An 18236-nucleotide genomic window follows, 5' to 3' on the forward strand; every position below is an offset into this window, starting at 1 on the left:
AGCAGCATACTGCTCCTAAACTTCGTGGCCACAGAAGTCAAACTGGATGTGAGTAACTCTTGACTTCTAGTGACCTGATTGCAAACTAGACCTACAGGGCACTCTCCTACGCTAGAGAAACTTCCTGCTTAGAAGTATGTTGCTGGGCCCCACAGTGCAATGCTCCCTAATAGGCGGAGGAAAAACCGATCTTGTTGCTCGTCCATCATCCTGACTGAGATGGGTTGGCGTCTGATACACTTGGAAAATAAATCCAGTGCCCTGGAGGAATAGGCCACCTCTTTCCAATGCAGGAGAGGCAGCTAACAAGGGGCACAGGAAGAATGGGTTTTTCTATGGTTGGATCTAATGAATTTCAGAGAAAAGAGATTTCAAAATCTTAGAGACTGAAGACATTTCATCCCCAGCTGGTTCCCTGTTTGCCTCCATTCCTCATCCTAGTACCATGGGATACTTTCCTCTTGTGGAGCTGCAGGAAGAGGTCTCTCCATTCCAGCCCACCTCAGCTGTTACAGATCATTATGATCCTGATCTTGCTCCCACTGACGTCTGTGGCAAAACTCCAGTGGACATCTGTGGTGCGGGATCGAGCCCTATATTCTTCTTCTGGCTCCCAAGCCTCTTCTGAAGAGGGAGAGCTGAGGATCACGCCCCATTATAGAAAGGGACTGTGTGGATATAGACTCCTTGCCTAGGAGACACAGCCCGCTTTACCTGCAGTGGTAATGGATTCCTCCTCTCCTCTTTTGTACAATTAGGAGGCGTCTCCATTCACCAGGCTCGGACACCTGGTTGCAGTGCTGGGGATCCGCTGTGGGGATCCCGTCAAGGCGATCAGCTCAAAGGCAGCAGGGGCTGTTCATTACCTCGTCTCTATTGCGTGGCGCCAAAAGAGTAAGAGATGCAGTGATGAGCATCTGAATCCCCCTCCTGGGAGCTAAATGCTAGAGACTTTCCTCAGGCAAAGCTCCCGTTCAGGATAGTGCCTGAGGAGGAAGTAGAGCATCTGGCTCGGTATTTGTTCCTTTGAACAGAGTGCTGTTTTTTTTGTGGCTCTAGAAACAAGCGTCTGATAGTCATCCCGTAATTCTAGCCCTGACTTTCAAAGAAAGGAAAGGGGAGGGGGGAATACATAGAAAGGCAACACACGTTACCGCAGACTGAGACTGGTAGAGCTCATTCCGTCAGTGGGAATGGGAAGGGTCAGTGGGACACGATGATAGGGGATTAAACGCCATCAGACCAATTAGTTCAGTTCGAGATGCCTGTACCCCGAACGCCCCAGAACTTTGATGGCTGTTGGAAATCTGGATCCAAATCTGGGGCTCGATTCATGACTGTGTTAATCCACTTCTATGCCACTGAAGTGTTTTGGCTAGATTCCAGTCACCACTTGATAGAGCCACTTTACTCTGGGGGTCAAGGCCCTGATCCAGCACAACATTTACGCACATCTGTAACTTTCATCAGGCGAGTATTCCCACGGAAGTCCCTGGGATTATTCATCTGCTTAGAATAATGTACGTGCTTAAATGCTTTCCTGGATCAGGGCCAAACAAAGGGCTTTGTCCAGTAAAGAGGGATGAGAGCAGAAGCCAGGAAGCAGAATGGAAAGTTAAGAGTGTTATTAACATGTATTTCAGTTGCACAGTTGGACAGAAAGAATGTGGAATGGACTGAACAGAGGAACAAGGAATTTCTGGCTGCTTGGAGCCCCACTGTGGTTTGCAACAGCCCCTCCAGGATCGCAGAGGTAATCACATCCTGGCACTAATGACCATTCTACATTGGTGTCAATACAATACGGTATCGCACAGCTCCAAACTACTTCCTGTCCCTGGATCGCCCATCTCTATTGTGTATGGCTTACCCAAGAATTACAGCTCCTGCCCTTACTCATGGCTAGAAATGACATGCTCAGAAAGAAACAAGATGGGTGAGGTCCAATTTTTTTATTGGATCAACTTCTGTGGGTGAAAGAGACAAACTTTTGAGCCATACAGAGCTCTTCTTCAGACAGAGACAGAAGAGCTCTGTGTAGCTCGAAAGCTGGTCTCTCTCACTACCAGAAGTTGGTTCAATAAAAGATAGAACCTCACCCACCTTGTGTCTCTAATATCCTGGGACCGACACGGCTACAACAGTGAAGACAACAAATGCTCATAAAGAGTGATCTACTCTGTAGCAAGTGGTTCTCAACCTTTCCAGACTATTGTACCTGATTTCAGTCCCAGGGGGCGGGGTTCGGGCTTCAGCTTGAGCCCCGGGCGGTGGTAAGGTGGCCGGGTGCCCGGTTTTCGACCAGAAAATCTGGTCGAAAAGGGGATCTGATAGTGTCCGGTCAGATCTACTGACTGGACACCCAAAGTCCAGTTACTGCGGGTAAGGGAGGTGGGGAGGTGCCAGGTCATCACCCGCACCAGCCCCTACTCAACCGGGGCCGCCACCTACCCACATCATGCGGCTGCAGCTCCCAGCAGGCAAATTGCTCCTGACCTGGGCAGGGAAGAGGGGAAGAGCAGTGAGCAACAGTGGAAGGGGAAAAGAGGCCCAAATGTGGGGCAGGGCCTCGGGGGGAAGAGGCAGGGCAGAAGAGGTCCAGCACTCCTGCATGAGTGTCCGGTTTTTAAATATTACAAAGTTGGCAAACCTAGGCAGTGGGCTTGGCTTGGGCTTCAGCTTCTGCATGTATCTTAGATTTGCGGGGGCCCTGCTTGCCACCGCCAATGGCGACCCTAAACTTGTGACCCCCCTAAACCCATCCCATGACCCCCCTGGGGGTTCCCACCCCCAGATTGAGAAACACTGATATAGTAGATAGTATAAACAAGTCATTGTCTGTATGAAATGTTAGTTTGGACTGACTTTGCTAGTGCTTTTTATGTAGCCTGTTGTAAAACTAAGCAAATATCTAGATGAGTTGATGTACCCCCTGTACCCCCAGGGACGGCAAGTTATATGGGCCCATGGTGCCCAGGCTTGAGAAAATTCAGGGCCCAGGGGACCCGGCTCCACCAACGTTCGGGGCCGGGTCTCTCTCCCAGCCCCACCTGCCGCCCCCACGCACCTCCCCCGGCCCCGGCTGCCACCCCCGCGCGCCTCCCCCAAGCGCCCCTGCCTTCCCTGGGCAGCGGGCGGCTGCCCCCTGCAGCTCCGCACTGTGCTCCCTCGCCAGCCGCTGCCGCAGCCGGCTACAAGGAAGCGGCGCCGGGGGCAGGCCGAGGCGGCTGCTGCGCCTGCGGAGGGAGGAGGGGACGAGCGCATGGCAGCCCTCCCCCCCGCCCTCGGCAGGAGACTCCGAGTCGACTCGGGGGAGGGGAGGGGAGGGGGAGGCTTATCCTGGCTGGACCTCCTGAGCAGCAGCCTGGGGGGGCTTGGATGAGTGTCGTGTTGGGGGTTGTTGAGGAGGCCCCCCCTTCCTCTCCCCCAGAGCTCGCTGCCGCCAGCAGGGAGAGGGCTGGGGGGAGTCCTCCTCTCTGGCCCCCTGGCCCAGCCCAGGGTCAGCCTGCCTGCTGCACCCCAAACTCCTCATCCTTGGACCAGCCGCACGCCCCCTCCCACACCCAAACCCTCTATCCCAGCCCAGAGCCTGCACCCAGCACCCAAACTCCATCTCAGAGCCTGCACCTCTCCTGCACCCAAACTCCCTCCCAGAGCCTGCACCCCAAACCTCCTCCCGCACCCAGACTCCCTCCAGAGCCCGCACTCAAACTTCCTCCCAGAGCCTGCACCCCAAACCCCTCCCACACCCAGACTCCCTCACAGAGCCCGCAGCCCCTGCTGCACCCCAGCCCCCTGCCTCAACCCAGAGCCTGCACCCAGCACCCAAACTCCATCTCAGAGCCTGCACCCCTCCCGCACTCAAACTTCCTCCCAGAGCCTGCACCCCAAACCCCCTCCCGCACCCAGACTCCCTCCCAGAGCCTGCACCCCTCCTGCACCCAAACTTCCTCCCAGAGCCTGCACCCCAAACCCCCTCCCGCACCCAGACTCCCTCCCAGAGCCCGCACTCAAACTTCCTCCCAGAGCCTGCACCCCAAAACCCCTCCCACACCCAGACTCCCTCCCAGAGCCCGCAGCCCCTCCTGCACCCCAGTCCCCTGCCTCAACCCGGAGTCTGCACCCAGCACCCAAACTCCCTCCTAGAGCCCGCAGCCACTCCTGCACCCCAGCCCCCTGCCTCAACCCAGAACCTGCACCCAGCACCCAAACTCCATCTCAGAGCCTGCACCCCTCCCGCACTCAAACTTCCTCCCAGAGCCTGCACCCCAAACCCCCTCCCGCACCCAGACTCCCTCCCAGAGCCTTAGGCAGGTGTAGGGGGAGGCGGGACTTGGACCCATTCTGAGCAATGCCAAAAATTATACAAACCTGCCGCCCCTGTGTGTATCCCCAGGGGTATGCGTATCCCTGATTGAGAACCACTGCTCTAGCAGATGGGTTCCCAACCTGGGGGGCACAGCCACCCTGCCCTTTCCTTATTGCCAAATGGGACAGGGTCTTGGCTAGTTTGGAAGGGGACTCTGGGAGGGTCCTAGTATAGGAAAGGGAGTGTCCATATGGGGAAGGTTGAACGCCTGCTGCTCTAGTACTTTGGGTTGTTAGAAGCTGTCACAACGAGGTCTATACTATATAGGCTTGATCCAAAACCTATTGAAGCCAATGGAAGTCTTTCCATTGATTTCAATGGTCTTTGGGTCAGGCTGCAAGCCAGGAAGTATGGTGATGGTGTCGTAATCAGGACTTGGGTGCTGTATTTCTGCTGGGATGTGTTGTAGGAGAGTATCACATACAGTCACAGTCAAAGACCGAGTACTGTAACAGTCATTACTAATATTACTACATGGATCCCGCAACTGCTGATCTTTTAATGGTGACCCTTGCACCTCGGATGCCTGAGAAGTAGGTGTCTGACACCACTAAATGCACATCCTGACGTGCACGGCAGCACTCCTAGATTGGCCACTGTAATGGTTTAACTAGTCCTCTTGCCTCACTGTGAGTGATATGGTTTCTCAGCAGAAGCCTCATCAGCCACTGGGGCCCTGTAATAGAAAGGAGTAAAACAGAGCCCCTGAGAAGCTGGAGAGGACCTGCAACCCCCAGACAGGGCTTTCTCTGGGCTCCAGTAGTTATCAGCCCCCCGTGGAATCCGGACGAGGCCTTTTGTAAATTACACTTTTCCCTGTATGCTTCAGCTCTTTGGAGTCTATTTCAACCCAAGAGAGAGGACAGATTTCATTCTGACTGTTATGGATGGCCTGACGAATCACTGCAAGAATAACTGCCAGCCAACTGCAGAGGGATTGCTGTCTGCCATGGTGAACAGCGGTGGGACTAAGGTGGAGAAGGTATGGGGCGCTGCTGCTGAGATGGACGGAAACTAGAATTCCCAGTGCTGGGAACAGTGATACGTTCAGAGAGTTTAAGGCCAGAAGGAACCATCAGATCTTCTAGTCTGATTCCTGTATCTTGGAAAACATAATCCCAACTATACATACAAACGGAGGGGGTCTAAATCGGCTGTTACCACTCAAGGGTGGAGTCATCATGGACAATTCTCTGAAAACATCCACTCAGTGTGCAATGGCAGTCAAAAAGGCTACCAGAATGTTAGGAAGCATTAGGAAAGGGATAGATAATAAGACAGAAAATATCATATTGCCTCTGTATAAATCCATGGGATGCCCACACCTATAAATTCATGAATGGTGTGGAGAAAGTAAATAGGGAAGTTTTATTTATCCTTTCACACACACAAACACAGAGACACAGACACACACACACACAAACCTGGGTTAATACAAACCTAAGGAAATATTTCTTCACACAACACAACTCGTAACTCGTTGCCAGGGGATGTCATAAAGGCCAAAAGTATAACCAGGTTCAAAAAAGAATTAGAGAAGTTCCTGGAGGACAGGTCCATCAATGGCTATTAGCCAAGGTGGTCAGGGGTGCAACACCGTGCACAGGGTGTCCCTACGCCTTCTGATTGAAACTGGGACTGGGTGACAGGGGATGGATCACTCGATAAATTGCCCTGTCCTCTTCATTTCTTCTGAAGTATCTGGCACCAGCAGAAGACAGGATACTGGGCTAGATGGACAATTGGTCTGACCCAGTATGGCCATTCTTATGTTACCCCTGTATTGTGCCTAGATAGGACTCATCTCCTTTGAGCCATTGATATGTGGTCTTTGCGACAATGCACCTTGTAAGGCTCTGAAATGAGCCCTGCCAATAATATAGGAAATTGTGACTTTTAGGCAAAACCTAGAGGCTAACTCTGATTCTCCAGGGATGCTGAGGTTCCCTCTTGCCCCAGCTGCAGGATGGGATGAGAGTCTTGTCCCGTCTCATCTCGTTCCCTCTCTCTCAGGCAGCAGACCTTGTGGCTGGGGTTTGCAGCCGGTTGGATTCAGTCCAGCAGCCCAGCTCCAGGACCCTGATGAAGAAGTTAGTGGCCCTGCTGGCTGGGGAGGCGGAGCATCTGGACACAGTGATCTCATGCCTTCTGGACTACTCCTTCCCTACAGACAGGTACGAAATGCCTCCACTCTTCAGGCCTCGCGTGATCCTTTGAGGCCCTATATGAGAACCTCACCACTGAGCACATTGTTTGGTCTTACTAAGGCAAAGTATAAAGCACTGACTGTTGAGGACTGAATCTCCCCCCTCTACATGGGACAAATTACCTGCCCTCTCCTCCTGATGGCTCTTCTCTTTTCAGCCACAAACCACAGCGAGCGAAATCCGCCTGTCAGAGATTCCTCTCCCCCATTCCCTGAATGTGTCTCCCCATGTGCAAGGCAGGAGCTCTCATTCCCAGTCCCCCTCTCCCGGCCCCTGGGACTTGTTAGAGATCTGCCTGTGGGAGAGGTTCTCAAAAGCACAGTCCCCCACACCTACGGTCAGTGCTCATGGGTCCTGGAGCAGGGGGTGGATTTAAGTCTGTGCTCTTGAGTTCACTATCACTTTGCTACTCCGGCTGGCAAGCGCAGAGCTCGTTCCGCCGTTCTCCTTCATCTGAACGTACAGATAGTGAGCCTAGGTGGAACGTTTGCTGTCTGAAGCACATTTGTGTTTGGGCAGGAAAAGTTGAGCAACAGTGATTACGCAAAGCGTGGTTTTATGATGGATGATCCCAAGCGGTGAGTTCCAAAAGCAATCCATATCAGCAGGGCCGGCTCCAGGCACCAGCAAAACAAGCAGGTGCTTGGGGCGGCAGATTTCTAGGGGCGGCATTCTGGAACCGGCCATCATAGGTGCTGACTCCGGGGCATGGGGAAAAAGTGCCCCCGCCACCCCAGCTCACCGCCCCAGCTTGCCTCTGCTCGGCCTCCACCTGCTTCCCTGAGCGCACCGCCACCGCTCCGCTTCTCCCCCCTCCCTCCCAGGCTTGCTGCGCGAAACAGCTGTTTTGCGCAGCAAGCCTGAGAGGGAGGGGGGAGAAGCAGAGCGGCAGCCCACCCAGGGGAGCAGGCGGAGCGGAGGTGAGCTAGGGTAGGAGTTCGCGGGGGCCCCCAGGAAGCAATGGGGGGGGGGAAATGTGGCACACCCGGGGGAGGAGGCGGGGCTGGGGATTTGGGGAAGGAGTTTGGAAGGGGTGGAGTTGGGGCGGGGCTGGGGGAGGAGGGCACGAAAAAAAAAGTGGGGGCGGCCAAAATTTTTTTTGGGGCGGCAAAAATCCTAGAGCCAGCCCTGCATATCAGAGGACTCCACTGAAACCCTCCCTCACACAGTTGTTGGCTGAGCGCTGCTGAGATCTGAGCCACGCTGCTGCATGCCTGCTCCCTTTTTTTTTTAAAGGGAATTTAATGCTGGTGAAAGGTGCCCCATTGACACCCTTGGATAAGGAAGACCTCAGCTGCAGCCCAGGAAGTGACGATGAAGCTTCCTCCACACTGCCCCTAACAACACTCTGAGCTCATAGCTGGAGGGGCTGCCGACTAGGCAAGAAAGGCTCATTCAGCCTCCATGTGCCGTTCAATCCCTGAACCTACCAACAAGGGCCAAGTATGGTGGTTGACTCTGTAATGTGGACAGCGTGCACTGGGCACTGGTCCGAGACCCTTAGTTCATTTCATATAGGACATCTGCTGCCAGAGAAGCTGTATTAGCCATTAGCCATCAGCCTCTCGGTATTAGCCATCAGCCAGTAACAGGTCGTGACCAATTGAGGCCAGATTCACACTGGCAGCCTTGAGCTGAAATGCTCCATATCCTGTGCCAGTGATTCTCAATCTGAGGTCCATGGAGTCCTTGTTCATGCTCCACATTGAATTGCACAAGCTCTGGGGACTGGATTGCTGGGCAGGGCGTTGGCTCCACAGGAGGATTTCTCTTACAAAGAGATTACATTGGTGAAGAGGTTTAATAGCTTTTCTCCTAAGCCATCCAGTCCCTCATGTTGCCGTATTTCTGAATTTCTAGCAATGCGGCCGAGCTATGGCAGTTCCTATCTGCTGACCTGGCCCTCGGAGGACAGGTGATGGAGAACCTGGTTGTGAAGCTGCAGAGTCACCACAGCTCTGAGCACCAAGCCTCTCACACGTCTGCTGCCGTAAGTCACTGTTCGAACATCCATAGCCCCATACAGTAAAATCTATCCTATGTCTGTGTCACACGGCACACTCACCGCCAACGCGCCTCCTCATGCCAGGACATGATGTTGCAGGGCTTATTCCACACTGGTGTCCCCTTGTCCAGCCTCCTGGTTCTGCAACACTCCGCAGGTTCCATGGTCTGGCCCTCTGGCCACGTCACCTCTTCCAGGGTTAACAGAAAAGTCCAATATGGGAAAACCCAACATGTAGTGGCCTCTGTGCCAGGCCCTCAGCCCCCATCTGAGCCTCATCATTCTTGGTCTCTTAGTCCTGAGGTCGGTACTTTGCCTCTTGCTGGGGAACCCAGACCTGACCTCTGCTCTGGGTTCCAGCCCACGGACCCCATGATAGGCTGCTAAGGACTGTTCCTTCAATCCCTCACCACTTCCCTGAGCTGCTCCTCCCTTTTTCCTGCTTGTTAGCAACTCCCAGGGGTCTGCAGCTTCTGCTTTTCCTGCCCTGGATTTGTGGCTCCTTGTGACTTCTTCCCACCCAACTTCTGAGGAGCTTCCTCAAAGCTGTTCCCAGCCTCCCTGGCAGCAGCTGGGCTGTGTTTCAAACAGTCCTTCTGGTTTCCCTCCATAAGATAGGAGTCCCTGCCCCCTAGCCTTCCTCCTGGAGGTGGCATTTACTTCAGGCAGTCCCTCCACCTCTCCTGCAGGCAGGACTCCCCCAGTCTCCTCCTTTATGCTGGGTTGTAAGTTAGCCAACTGTGGGGCCTTAGCCAGATTCTCCTGGCCAGGAGTTCAGTACGGAGGTGAAAGCTCACAACATAAAGAATCAGTTGATGGCAAAAATGCCTTCCCAATCCTGCAGGAAACTGGATGTCCCCATTTTTCACCTGACCCCAGCCCATTGGCCACTTCTGCACCGTATTTCCTATGCTCTGCACCCTCTCTAATGTCCTCCCCAGATGAAGCCCATACAACCGGGCTTCAGTGTTCTCTAGTGCCAGGCTCCAGCCCTGCAGTGCCAGCAGCTCAGACACCAGCAATGTGTCTGGTGACACTTTGAAATGGTCATTTAATGACTCCCTGGCATGTAGATGGTCGCCCCCAGGATACATGGAGATGGGAGCTGCATTCTTCCCACCCCTCCAAGCCAAGCAGCTACCTGGAGATGAAATCTCTCTTCTCCTCACCCTGCGGCCCCAGCAACAAGAAGCTTCTTTGGTTTCTATTCCTAGGTGCTGAAGCTCAAGAGCGTATCTGACATCTTGCTGCAATGTCTGGATCACCTCCAAAGCCCCCAGGCTCCAATACGACGGGCAGCAGCCATCTTGATCGGTAACCACGACTTTTCTTAAGCAACTTCTATCTGAGAGGTTGTCCCGTGTTCTGCTTGGAGGGCACTAGCAGCAAGAATTAACCCCCTGGGATCCTAGTGTCTAGATTTCCTGCCCTTGAGGCAGTTGGGCTGGGGATTATATCAAAAGGCCTGGAGCAAATTACAACCCTACCCTCCAGCTCCACCGACTGGAATCCCTGTGGGACTGCAGCAATACCATAGCCATTGGCAATCAGGCTCTCTGTATCTTCCAAGACATGAGCCTCTTTGTCTTGGAGCTTGTGGACTTGTCTGATTATCCCAGGGACCACTTGAAAGCTGTTTTGCTTGTTGGAAAGATTAACATTTTTTAAAAGGTAGCCCCAGGGGAGGTGAAAACTCCTGCAAGATTCATTTCCATTGTACGTTCCAGGTTGCACTGTTCAAAGCTCAGAGCCCGCCATGGTCAGGCAAGAGAAGGAGCTGATACTTCAGTGTAAGTAGTTGCCACATGGCTGTGTTTGCATGTGGAAGGAGAGCTCATGCTCCTTGTAGGATATCAGGGTTGGAAGGGACCTCAGGAGATCACCTAATCCAACCCCCTGCTCAAAGCAGGACCAATCCCCAGATAGTGTTTGTTTGTTTGTTAAAACCCAGTTCCCTAAATGGCCCCCTCAAGGATTGAACTCACAACCCTGGGTTTAGCAGGCTAATGCTCGAACCACTGAGCTATTCCTCCCACTTGTGAGCCAGTCTAGGAAAAAGTGCAACTCCCCCGCCATGCTGCTGCATTGAGTTCAATTTAGACGTGGCCAGAGGTAGCTGTTGAGAGAGCCTGGACATCAGTCCCAGCTTTGTTTTCTCTGATGTCAGGCATCACTTCCATCTCCAGGTGCCAGAAGGTTTTACCAGGAGAAAGTAAATGCCAGGCAGGGTGAGAGGCCCTGGCATGTGTCAGGGAGATGGTGCTAAGGAGGTGGATGCCCCAGAATGCAGTGGAAGATGGTGCTGCCAAGGGCAGATGTCCCTGAGGACTTAAGCGGTTATCAGCTGGCGATGACACTGATAGCCCTGGTGGGTCCAGAGCATCTGGGAGGAGTTAGTTGCTGTGGAAGATCAGGGGCGGCTCCAGGCACCAGCGCAGCAAGTGCGTACCTGGGACGGCAAGCCACGGGGGGCGGCGTGCCGGTCGCCGTGAGGGGGGCAGTCAGGCAGCCTTCGGCGGCATGCCTGCGGGAGGACCGCCGGTCCCGCAGTTTCGGCGGCAATTCGGCAGCAGGTACGCTGAAGGCACGGGACCGGCAGATCACCGACAGAAACGCCGCTGAATCCACGTGACCAGCGGACCACCCGCAGGCATGCCACCAAAGGCCGCCTGACTGCCGTGCTTGGGGTGGCAAAAAACATAGAGCCGCCCCTGTGGAAGATACAGAGGCCCATGGTGCAGGTGCTAGGGCATGCTAATACGATATGTGTTTTGACCTGAGCTTCCTCTCTCTGTCTCAGCTCTCAGTGGCCTGCAGCAAGATCCGGATTCCTCTGTCCGTGTCAGTGTCTCATGGGCCATTCAGCAAGTTCAGGATGGTGGCAGAAACCAGTCACCTCCGACCCTAGGAGCTAGATTCAGGAACCTGTTCTGCTGCTTGACTGGCCAGGAGGAGAGGGAAAATGCTCCTGACAGAGATCTCTTGGGTGGCCCGGACCCTTCCCAAAGCCACCGATGGGACTCAGGAGGGCCCTGAGTTCCCACAGAGAAGTTGGTGACTGCAGGAGGTCAGCTGAGCCACCACCCCAGCCCCAAAGCCAGTGCCTGCATGATCCTGTGGTAATTACCTGCATTGTTCCCCATGAGATGTAGGCAGCTGGGGATGAGTTTAAGTGACCCCAGTACTCAACAGAATGATGGCTACTGGCTCCAGCTAAACAAAAAGGTGACAAGACTGTTAGTGTAAAACCAAGGGCATTTGCTCTCACGTCTCTGTCTTCCTTCCATAATGGAACGAGTTGCAAGATAGCTGGTTCATTACATCAGCCACGGCATTAATGACCTTTTCCCTTTCTTCTGATTGGCCTCAGATCTCTGATACAGTCTTTGTGACCTTGTAGGAAGAGATGGAATCTGGATGATGAGGATGGATCACTTGATAAATTGCCCTGTTCTGTTCATTCCTTCTGAAGCATCTGGCACTGGCCACTGTCAGAAGATGGAATGCTGGGCTAGATGGACCACTGGTCTGATCCAGTATGGCTGTTCGTATGATCCAGGCCTCTAGTTCCCCTTGGACAGTTAAATAAAACCCTTCATCTCTCCATCCATTGACATTATATAATCTCACTTTTCTTTAGACACTTGGGCCAGCACTTTCAAACATGGATGTCAAAAGTTAGATACCTAAATCCATACTTCTTCTTCAACGCTTAGCCGAACGGTCGGCCGTAGCAATTGTTCACCATTGATCCGTTCCTGTGCTTGACGGGCCGAGAGCCCAACGTCGGAATAGACTTGAGGCACCCATGTAATAGGGGGCCTGCCTTTGGGCTGCCTGCACCCCTTGATTGGTGGAATTGTCTCTCGGATGTTACGAGCCACTCAGAGAACGGCGTTCGCCAGAACATCTTGTGGCATACTCGCGACATGTCTGAAAAGCATAAGACGCCGTCTGCGGACAATGGCCCCAGTAGTCTGTAGACCGGAGCGACCATAAACATCTGCTTTACAAATGAAGTCATTCCACTCTATGCCCAATATACAACGTTGGCATTTTATGTGGAAAGCCTCCAGCTTTGCCCACTCTGAGTGGCGCAGTCCCAATGTTTCGCAACCGTACAGCAGTACAGAGAGGATACAGCTCGATTAGATCCTGAACTTGGTTGTCGTGCCGAGATGATGTTGATTCCGTATTCATTGTAAACGACCCATGGCAGCGGCTGCAATGCCACACTCAGGCACCTAAATAAGTGGCCTGGCCTTTCTCAAATGCTGAATACCAAGAACTTCTCACTCGAATCTGCCAAAGCCGTGGCTGTTCAGCTCCTCTGAAAATCAATCCACTCGTTTAGATGCCTGAATATGAATGTTAGTGCCAGACTTTGGACAGTGACATAGGAAGACATTGGCCTGAGCCTATGCATGGACTCTCATCCTACAATCCAGCCCCTCAACAGATACATCCCAGCTTCTGACAGTGAGCCATTCAGCTACAATGGGGAGGCCTAGATGCTGTAAGTGAATTAACATGTAATGATAGATAGACAGATAGATAGATAGTATAAGCTATTCTTTCTACCATCTGCCGTACGGATTTGCTCTGTAGAGCTTGCTGTCCCTGTTACTCATGGGTATTTATGTTGCAGAGCCCCACATGAGAGAGGGAAGGATTTCAGGCCCAAGGCCCAAGTGGGGCAGGAAGAAGCACACGCTCACTTCAGTTGCCATCTTTGCTGAGGTAAGTTTTGTTGACTTGTTGAACTGAGATTGCAAAGCGTTGCTCAGTCCCATATTCTCACAACTGGCAGTGCCCCATATATATGTCTGGGGCACATTGCAATCTCATTTCTCTCACGTCTCTGTCTTCCTTCCATAACAGGATGAGTTGCAAGACAGCTGGTTCATTACATCAGCCACGGCATTATTGACCTTTTCCCTTTCTTCTGATTAGCCTCCGATCTCTGATACATTCTTTGTGACCTTGTAGGAAGAGATGGAATCTGTGCATTAGGCCTCTCATGCTATGGAGCCACGAGAAGGTTTGACAGCAGAAGTAGATGCAATGTGGACGAATCTATGAGGGACTAACAGGTTCATGCCATATAGCAGGCCTGCACAACATACGGCCTGCGGTGGCGTGCCTGCCCGCCAACAGGAGCCAGCAATGCGGGCGGCTGAGTCCAGCCCAATCAGAGCTGCGGTGGCGGGGCTTTCAGGCGCCCCCCCCCCCCCGACCTGATGCCGGCGCAAGGATATTTTTGCGCCCTCGCGCGCCACCGGCCCCCCTACCCCAAGCAGGACACGGGCACGGAGCCCTCGCGTGCTGCCGGCCCCACCCCCGCCCTAAGCGGGACACGGGGATGGAGCCCTCGCGCGCCGCCACGCCTCCAACCCCCACGCGCCCCAAGTGGGACACGGGGATGGAGCCCTCGCACACTGCCACACCTCCACCCCCCCCGACCCAAGCGGGACACGGGGATGGAGCCCTCGTGCACCGCCACACCTCCACCCGCCCCCGCCCTAAGCGGGAAACGGGGATGGAGCCCTCGCTCGCTGCCACACCTCCACCACCCCGCCCGCCCCAAGCGGGACACGGGGATAGAGCCCTCGCACGCCGCCACGCCTCCACCACCCCCCGCGCCCCATGCGGGACACAGGGATGGAGCCCTCGCGCACCGCCCCGCGTCCACCCACCCCCGCCCTAAGCGGGACACGGGGATGGAGCCCTCGTGCGCCGCTGCACCTCCACCCGCCCCCGCGCCCCAAGCGGGACACGGGGATAGAGCCCTCGCACGCTGCCACGCCTCCACCCCCCCCCGCGCCCCAAGCGGGACACGGGGATGGAGCCCTCACACGCTGCCATGCCTCCACCCCCCGCGCCGCAAGCGGGACATGGGGATGGAGCCCTCGCACACCGCCGGGCCTCCACCCTAAGCGGGACACGGGGATGGAGCCCTCGCGCGCTGCCACACCTCCACCCGCCCCCGCCCTAAGCGGGAAACGGGGATGGAGCCCTCGCTCGCTGCCACACCTCCACCCCCCACCCGCCCCAAGCGGGACACGGGGATAGAGCCCTCGCACGCCGCCACGCCTCCACCACCCCCCGCACCGCAAGCGGGACATGGGGATGGAGCCCTCGCGTACCGCCCCGCGTCCACCCACCCCCGCCCTAAGCGGGACACGGGGATGGAGCCCTCGCGTGCCGCCACGCCTCCACTCCCCCCCGCCCTAAGCGGGACACGGGGATGGAGCCCTCGCACGCTGCCACGCCTCCACCCCCCCTCGCCCCAAGCAGGACACGGGGATAGAGCCCTCGCACGCCACCACGCCTCCACCCCCCCCGCCCTAAGCGGGACACGCGGATGGAGCCCTCGCGAGCCGCCACGCCTCCAAGCCCCCCGCCCCAAGCGGGACACGGGGATAGAGCCCTTGCACGCCGCCACGCCTCCACCACCCCCCGCCCCAAGCGGGACACGGGGATAGAGCCCTCGCACGCCGCCATGCCTCCACCACCCCCCGCGCCGCAAGCGGGACACTGGGATGGAGCCCTCGCACGCCGCCATGCCTCCACCCCCCCCCGGCCCCAAGCGGGACACGGAGCCCGCGCGCACCTCTGCCCCTCCCCACTGCCCCAAGTGGGACACGGGCACGGAGCCCTTGCCCCCCACCGCGGGACACAGGGCTCAGCCACCGCCCCCGTCCTGAGCGCTTTTTTGCCCACCCCCCCGGGACTCCTACCCCATCCAACCCCCCGCGTTCCTTGATGCCCCCCCCCGGGACCCCTGTCCCATCCACCCCTTTCCCTGTCCCATGACTGCCCTCCGCCGCCCCATCCAACTCCTCTCCTGATTCCCCATCCAAACACCCCTTCTCCCTGTCCCCTGACCACCCTTGAAAGCCCTGCCCCTGACTGCCTCCCACCACCCCATCCAACCCCTGCTCCTTCCTGACTGCCCCCCGGGACCCTTGCCCCCATTCAATCCCCCTGTTCCCTGCCATCTGACCGCCCCGACCCCTATCCACCCCACCACAACCTCCCTGAACTCCCCTGCCCTCTATCCAACATCCCCTCCCTGCTTCCTTACCGCACTGCCTGGAGGTGGCTGACGGTGCTAGAACCGCACCGCTCGGCTGGAGCCGGGCCACGCTGCCACCGCGCAGTGCCTGGAGCACCGAGTCAGTCTGAGCTTGCAGCCCCCCCGCTTCCTGCGAATCAGCTGTTCGTGCAGGAAGCCTGGGAGGGCTGAGAAGCAAGCGGCGGCTTCGCACTCAGGCCCAGGGAGGCGGAGCGGAGGTGAGCTGGGGCGGGAGCGGTTCCCGTGCGCGCCCCTCCCCCCGGGTTACCTGCTGTGGCGCGGACGGCTCCCCCCACCCCAGCTCACCTCCGCTCCGTCTCCGCCTCCCTGGGCTTGAACGCGCCGCCGCCGCTTGCTTCTCTGCCCTCCCAGGCTTCCCGCGCGAACAGCTGATTCACGGGAAGCGGGGGGGGGGAACGGGAGAAACGGGGCAGAGTGTTCAGAGGCGGAGGTGGAGCGAAGGTGAACTGGGGCCGGGGAGCGGGGCGGAGAGCTGGAGCACCCATGGGGTCGGCTCCTAAGGCGCCACTTTTGGATAATGTGCTCAGGGGGAGCAGCCGCTCCCTCTGCTCCCCCCAGCTACGGTCCTGGTCACTTCAACTTACCGGTTGTTAAATTTAGAAGCCCTTTTAGAACCGGTCCCGCGCAGGACAACTGGTTCTAAAAGGGCTTCTAAATTTAACAACCGGTTCTCGTGAACCGGCTCCCGCTCACCACTGGAGACTCCCCTTGCCGCTTTCACCCTAGGAGCCAGAGACCTCCCAGCAGGGCTGGTGAGTGCGGCCAGGGAAGGGGGAAGGGTGTGGTGGAGTGAGTGTCTGGGAGGTGTGCGGGGGGTGCTGGGCTGTGAGGGTGTGGAGGGCGCTGGGCAGTTGGGGAGGTTTGTGTGTTTTGGGGTGCTAGGCAGTGGGGGCGTGTTGGGGGGTGCTGGGCAGTGACAGAGATCTCTGTGTGTCAGGGCACTGGGGGTCTGTGTGGGGCATTGTTTAGTTGTGGTGGTGGGGCTGTGGGGAAGGGCACTGGGAGGGAGGGAGGAGAAATCTGTGTGTATTGGGAAACTAGCGAGTGGGGGTGTTTTCTTTTACCTTAATTATACTATCTTAGGAGCCCGCTATAGCATAGTACCAAGATTCAATACAAAGTCATATAAAAGTTATACAAACATGCATAATGCAGAGATTTATCTACAACTGCATTGATTGACTGCTGTGTGCAGTAATATAGTGACCCCTGGACCTACAGGCTTCCACATGCCGTCAGTGCCTTGCTAGTGTGCCATGCGCCATGAGATATCTCTTCTCTTTGTGTGTGACTGTGAGTGTTTCCCTTGTGTGTGAATTTATTCAACAAAATCTTGAGCTTCATAATGGATACCATGAGTGAAAAGAAAAATAAAAAAATAGAATCAGAGCACAGAGTTTTCAACACTGAATGGACGAATAAATACTTATGTACTGTTTCCAAAGACAAAATACTGTGCCTCGTGTGTCGCGAAACGTTAGCCGTTCCAAAAGAATACAACCTTCGGTGGCACTTTGAAACTAAGCATCCCAATCTCGCCAAATTGAGCCCAAATGAAAAAATAATTAAAGCAGCCAGTTTAGCAAAAAACCTTAGTAGAGAACAGTGAGCACTGAGAACGATACAGTTACTAAAGTAAGCTTTAAAACAGGCCTGAACAATTCGTAAAGCAGCGAGGGCCATATTACTCCAAAGAAAACAGCTGAGGGCCAAAACCCCCCGGCCCCGCAGAAACACGCCCCCCAGCGCCACCCAGCCCCGCGGAAACAAACCCTCCTTCCCCAGCACCGCCCCGCTGAAACAGCTAAGGTTTGGGGGGGAGGGTATGTGATACTTTATTAAGAATTTTTCAATTAAATCAAACAATTTTTAAAATTATTTTAATTTTTTTTATTAATCATAGAAAAATGAAAAACATCTGTTCCGTTGAAAGAAAACATTTGAGCTTTTCTTAATTACCTTGCAAATTTAATGAGAAATATTACATCTCTTTTCGGCAACAAGCTTGTCACATTCGGGGGTCATATTTGAAGTGGATATTTTCATAATGTCTTCCAAATGGTCGTCAGTCAGAGAAGAACGTTGCTTGTTTTTATTCATGTTCATGATGGAAAATGTTTGTTCACATATGTAAGTGCGTCCAAAAATGCTGAACGTTTTCAGTGCAACTTCATTGTCCAGACTTTTGTAGAAGTGCCGCAAGCTGCTTTCCCTGTGCTTATTTCGGTAAACTGCCGAACACTGACGTTCAATAACCTCCAACTGCAAATCTAGTGGCACTTCCTCTGGAGCCACAGAAAAGGGATCTTCAATCAGCTTCAACTGGACGTCTTCTTCTTTAGACAAAGTAAGTCTTCTGTCAAATTCTTCAATCAAAAGATTGATGTGCTTTGCATATTTTTCTCCTAACTCGGCGTGTTTGTGCTGAGGGATACGCTGTGCACAAGTGGGAAAGTGACACATTTCACCTTTTGACAGCTGACTTCTGAAAAGTTTCAATTTCATTTTGAAAACTTTCACTGCTGCACACATTTGAAAGATAAGTTGATTTTTTCC

General features: G+C 54.7%; 1 long non-coding RNA gene across 1 annotated transcript; it reads left to right on the top strand.

The window, feature by feature from the left end:
* The first annotated feature begins 814 nt into the window (after window positions 1-814).
* LOC128845553 (uncharacterized) lies at window positions 815-5266 on the top strand. The gene is made up of 3 exons (XR_008446673.1): window positions 815-894; window positions 1644-1753; window positions 5199-5266. It is a non-coding gene; the product is annotated as an uncharacterized LOC128845553 (long non-coding RNA).
* Window positions 5267-18236: the final 12970 nt, after the last annotated feature.

Source organism: Malaclemys terrapin, chromosome 11 (genome assembly GCF_027887155.1).
Source record: "Malaclemys terrapin pileata isolate rMalTer1 chromosome 11, rMalTer1.hap1, whole genome shotgun sequence".
In the NCBI taxonomy this organism is placed as follows: Eukaryota; Metazoa; Chordata; order Testudines; family Emydidae; genus Malaclemys; species Malaclemys terrapin.